The 6,000-nt window shown below is 39.0% G+C and overlaps 1 protein-coding gene across 1 annotated transcript in view; it reads right to left on the bottom strand.

Moving 5' to 3' along the window:
- Window positions 1–569: 569 nt before the first annotated feature.
- Window positions 570–6,000, bottom strand: part of Reep3 (receptor accessory protein 3) — a 77,052-nt gene continuing 71,621 nt past the window's right edge. Inside the window, exon 9 of the transcript XR_006150139.1 lies at window positions 570–580. The gene's annotated coding sequence lies outside the window, so the exon portion shown is untranslated. The remainder of the gene's footprint in view (window positions 581–6,000) is intronic.

Here is a 6,000-nt window from a genome sequence, read left to right as displayed (position 1 = left end):
TGCTATATATCCTAACTGTACTTGCTTTCAACTTAACGACTGAATAAAGTTAATCCTCTGTGTAAAAAGGCATTGGATCTTTTGTGCATGTGTGTTTTATTAGTTGAAACCCAGTATGGAACAGCACACAGAATTCTTCATGTTGTGAACAGTGCACATAAAAGGGTTTACAAGGTGTGGTTTGAAGAGAGGAAGGCCTGGAACAAAAACAGTGGAAAGGCAAGGAAGGAAGGAAGGAAGGAAAGCACTTCCTGAGAGGATGTTCCTCCTGATTTAGCTGCATCCTCTCTTCCAACTCTTCCTGTTTGTCTAAGCCAATAATTGATGAAAAATTATTGGCTTTTTTTCCCCTTTAAAAGCAACCCTGCTCTCCTTACTGAAGCTACTCTAAGAGCCAAATCTATTATTGATTTTAAAACCTTCTATTTCTTCTGGTAATGTAAGACCTTTCACTGTACAGCGTCATGGCCATGTTAGCTTTTTAAATATTGGGTGATCTATGGAGTAATTTAGCATTAACAGAATTAACAACAATTTGAAGTCATTATCTAAGCTGGGTTTCTGTTTATAGAGATGACATCTCTTCACAAAGGGTGAAAACAAACTGTTAGTTATCATAAGTGTTAGTTATTATAATGGAACACAATGATACCAGGATGGCTAGGCCATGGTAGTGGCATTTGGTCAGTTGCTAGTTTAGATGTTGCTGTGAAGCTTGGTTTTGTTTTTAAAGATTGATGTTTAAGTCTGAAGACTGAGTATATCACATTACCCCCAATGTGGAGGGGGGATCGGATCCAATCAGGTGTTGAGGGAATTCTGTCTGCAGAATGCCTTTGGACTCATGACACAACATCTTGGGTCTCTAGTTTCCCGGACTACCCTATAGATTTCGGATTTCCCAGGCTCTAAAATCACTTGAGACAATTCTTTAAAATTAAATCTCTCTAACATTACTGGTACTGTTTCACCAAAGAAGCCTAACTCATCCAGATAACCACCTCTGACTCGATCACCACTATCAATTGTAGCTCTCAAATTTAGAGTAACTTAAAATTGATGAGGAAGACATCTACCTCAATATATAACACAGGCAGTCTGTATCTCAATGCTGTGAGATAGCACCATGTCAAAGCAGAATTCAGCCAGGTAACTCTAAATGAGCTTCATCAACCTCTTTCCTTGCTCATCTTTTCAGAATATCACAGTTGGAAGAAAAAACACACCACCACCTTCTCTTTGAGAAATGGTATGCCCAAACATCTGCTCCTCATCTTCACCTCCCTTCTCTTTTCACAGATTCCCTTTTTGCTAGTGTTCCCCAAAGGTAGCAGTTGAAAACATAACAAACTGCCTGGGGCTTCTGGGACTCATTGCTAAATGTCACATTGAAAAACATGCAAGGCTACTACAAATGTAGCAGTGTTTCAAAAACTCCTGCCCAAATAAGAGTTATATCCAGAGTACTTCAGGTGAGTAGCTTGAGCTATGGAAGTGAAGAAGATTCAGGAAATCTTTTGTAGTGAGCCAGAGGGACTTAACTAATATATTGTATATTAAAAGATGAAAGAGGGGCTGGGAAGGTGGCTCAGTGGTAGAGCGCTTGCCTTGCATGCCTGAGGCCCTGGGTTAGATTCCTCAGCACCACATAAGCAAAAAGAAAAAAGCCAGCCTAGGGAGGAAAGTCCGTGAAACTCTTATCTCCAATAAACCACCAGAAAACCAGAAGTGGCGTTGTAGCTCAAGTGGTAGAGCGCTAGCCTTGAGCTGAAGAGCTGAGGGACAGCACCCAGGCCCAGAGTTCAGGCCCCACGACCAGACCCCCCCCCAAAAAAAAAAAAATAAAAAAAGATGAAAGGAAAAGGGAACCATAGATTAAAAAAAAAATCAGCTGGCTTCCCATGGCTCACACCTGTAATCCTATCTACTCAGAAGGCTGAGATCTGAGGATCACAGTTTGAAGCCAGCTCGGGCAGGAAAGTCTATGAGACTTTTATCTCCAGTTAAACACCAGAGGGAAGTTGTACTGTGTGTGGCTCAAATGGTAGAGAGCTCACCTTGAGCTGAAGAGCTCAGGGACAGTGCCCAGGCCCAGTTTAAGCCCCAAGACTGACAAAAAAAATCTGTTTCAGAAGAATAAATGTATACAAATTCAAGGATACATCTACATCATACTTAAATAATCCAAACAATCTGGTAACAGATTTTTTTTTTTGTCTTCAATTCAGTCGCTGTCCTTGAGTTTTTCTGCTCAAGATTAGTGCTCTACCACTTTGAGTGACAGCGCCACTTCTGGTTTTCTAGTGGTTTACTGGAAATAAGAGTCTCATGGACTTTCCTGCCTGGACTGGCTTCAAACCATGCTCCTCAGATCTCAGCATCCAGAGTAGCTAGGATCACAGGCATGAACCACCAGTGCCTGGCGGGAACAGATTATTTTAATAAAGCAAGCATTATTTCTCCTCAGTTGTTATGCTATCTTATTACAGACTTGGCACAGCAACATAAGAGTGCTATGCAATGAAAGTGGGTCATCAGAGGGTATTATTGAATGTAAAAAAGTGATGCTCGATTTATTTTCAGGCAATTCTAAAATACCATCCCTTTCTCCTTCAGTTTTTTGTTTTTTTCTTTTTGATGGCACCGTGAATTAAACTCAGGACCTTATGCTTCCTAAGCAGGTGCTCTAACACTTGAGCCATGCTAACAGTCTTTTCTGGTTTAGTCATTTTTGAGATAGGGTTTTGCTTCTTTGCCTGAATGATCTGGACTAAAATCATCCTATTTGCACTTCCCATAGAGCTGGAATGACAAGCATCATCATTGTTACCATTTCTGTTGAGATGACAGCTTACAGACTTTTTGAATGGGCTGGACTGGAAGTGTGATCCCCCCAACTCAGCCTTCCATATATCTGGGATGACAGACGTGTGCCCCTTGCTATTAGGCTGAGAAAGGGCATCTCAAGAACTTTTTTCCCAGGCTGGTCTCAATTCACAGTCCTCCTGATTTCAGTCACTTGAGTAGCTAGGATTATATGTGTGAGGCATAGTGCCTACCTTCCCTTTTTCTTAATATGAGAATATTAAGCAAACAGAATGAACATGGTAATTTTCTTGATTTTGTCAGGCGCAATCCTTTAGTAATCTACAGCTGTTTATTTTATTTTACTCTATTTTGGCCTGTCCTGGGCTTGAACTGAGAGCCTGGTCACTGTCCTTGAGACTCTTTGTGCTCAAGGCTAGTGCTCTACCACTTGAGATACAAAGCCACTTCCAGCTTTTTTTTTTTTTTTTGACAAGTATCCTTCTTGTGCTTAAAAAATTCAATTCAAAGAATTATCTTTTAAGAAGCCATTTAAGCCAGACCAGAAGGAGTGCATTTCAAGGCTAGGATAGGTAAAAGGGCAGAATGTGTTCAGAAAACAATGAATCAAGGCAGGCGCTGGTGGCTTACACCTAAAAACCTACTTAGAAGCTAAGAATTAATGATCACAGGTTGAAGTCAGCCAGGGTAAAAAAGTCCATGAGACTCTTACCTCCAATAAACTACTACAAAGCTGGAAGTGGTTCTGTAGCTCAAGTTGGTAGAATTCTAGCCTTGAGTTAAAGAAGCTCAGGGACAGGGCTGGGGCCCTAAGTTCAAGTGGTAGGACCTGGGTAGAGGGAAAAAATTCCGCCATAAAAACCAGAAAAATAATCGGCCTCTCATGATTTTTGTTCACAAATTCCTTTTTTTTTTTTTTTTTTTGTCGGTCATGGGGCTTGAACTCTGGGCCTGGGCACTGTCCCTCAGCTCTTCAGCTCAAGGCGAGCGCTCTACCACTTGAGCTACAGCGCCACTTCCAGTTTTCTGGTGGTTTATTGGAGATAGGAGTCTCACGGTCTTTCCTGCCCGGGCTGGCTTTGAACCGCGATCCTCAGATCTCAGCCTCCTGAGTAGCTAGGATTACAGGCGTGAGCCACCAGCGCCCGGCTCACAAATTCCTTTTTTAAGAACAGTGAGCCACACTTCAAGAGAAAATAATGAAAGAGTTAATATTTGCACAGCTTTTTTGAAATGTTCTTTAAAAATGTTCTTTACAAATTATGAGGCTATACCTCATAATACAAATGAAATTATAAGAACTTTATTTTGAAAGCTATCTGGAAATGCCGTAATGTACATTACTTATCATAATGAATTAACATAAGGAAACTTTTTTTAAACATAGGATTTCTCTTTAAAACTGAAATGTAAGGCAGACAGACGCCTGACTTTCAAGCAGATGGAGCCCCAGAACATTTCCAGGACACATAAATCTGAATTTTTCTGTTATATTTTATGCCCAAGACAGACAGCTAACTAACCAATTGAAAGCTAGGGTTTCAATGCTTTCATATTCTCTGTCTCTGTCTCATTACTTGTGGGGCTTTCAAGTGATTAAGAGTCTCTTAGGGATTTTTCTGCTGTGCCTGGCTTCCAACCATGATCTTAGCCTCCTGAGTAGCTAGGATTACAGGCATGAGCCACCAGTGCCTGGCCTATCTTCTCTTTCTAACATAGAAACTTAACAACTCATTGATCCTTTTGTAGTCCTGTAGATGAGTATTACTGAATGCATATGATTTTTAGAATTTGCTCTGTAATTTGTAAACTTAAGTATATGTTTATAGTGTTCACTACATAATTAGGGCATAGTCAAAAACAATACCAATTAATGAAATTTGACTTATTTGATACTAAAAGAGAAATACAAGTTGCTGGTAATAAAATGAGTTTATTTTAAATTTTTCAAAAAATACACTTGCAAAATCACCACAAGCTGGGCTTAAAGATAGCCTTTACAAAGAGATAACATTTTTGTAATTTTTTTTCTCTTAGCTATGAAAGTATACAAGCTTAGATGTCAGAAGATAAAAGGTAAAGTCCTGGTCAATGTTTAAAAAGAGTTAGTACACATTTAATCTGCAGCAGGTTTCTCAAAGCATAAATCTGAAAGACAGCTTTCAGAAAGCTTTAATCTTGTATGTTTACTTAAAAATACATGCCACATATCATATAACAGTGATCTCAAAATTTACCTAATCACTTAGCAAATCAGTCCACAAAAGGAGAAAGCATAGAAAAGTAATTTTAAATATATATTAACACCTTAACTTTCCTGATTAAAGATAGTAAATGAAAGTTTAGCCCTTCCAATTATAAATTATAAATTATTTATATTTAATGTAAGACAGTATTTTTTTGTTTTTGTTTTCTTTTTTGGTTGTCTAGAACTTGGGGCCTGAACTTTTTTGCTCAAAGCTAGCACTCTACCACTTTGAGCCACAGTGCCATTTCTGGTTTTCTGGTGATTAATTGGAGATAAGAGTCTCATGGACTTTACTGCTTGGGCTGGCTCTGCACTTCAATCCTTAGATCTCAGCCTCCTGAATAGCTAGGATTACAGGCATGAGCCACCAGCACCTGGCAGTATTATGCTTTTTTTTTTTTTTTTAACAATACAGATGTTCAAGCATTCTCCCAAAAGTATATACTGTTATTCTAAAAAGTAAATAAAGAAAACACATTTATAGAAAGTTGGAATATTTACATACTTTATAACACTGTAGAAGTCTTTGGTGGTGACATGGAATAAGATCCCTGAAATACTTCAATAATTTTGTTCAATCAATCAGTGTAGTCAAGTATTTATAATTAGTAATGGTGGCAGTATCATTTGTAGCCAAATACAGATAGAGGGAAGTGTGAGGAAGGAATCAGGTACAATCTAGGTAGGTTTACATAATTACTTAGAAACAGGCTTATTTCTGGATCTTTTTTATACCATAAAAAAGATGATAGTTTAAAGAAAAGATCAATTCTTTTTTTTTTTTTTTTGGTCGGTCGTGGGGCCTGAAAGCTGGGCCTGGGCACTGTCCCTCAGTTCTTCAGCTCAAGGATAGCACTCTACCAATTGAGCGTCAGCCCCACTTCTGGCCTTTTCTGCTTATGTGGTGCTGAGGAATCAAACCCAGG

The sequence above is a fragment of the Dipodomys spectabilis genome, unplaced genomic scaffold, assembly GCF_019054845.1.
Source record: "Dipodomys spectabilis isolate Male_0828 unplaced genomic scaffold, ASM1905484v1 ptg000207l, whole genome shotgun sequence".
Taxonomy (NCBI): Eukaryota; Metazoa; Chordata; class Mammalia; order Rodentia; family Heteromyidae; genus Dipodomys; species Dipodomys spectabilis.
This window is presented reverse-complemented; position numbering and strand designations above follow the sequence as displayed.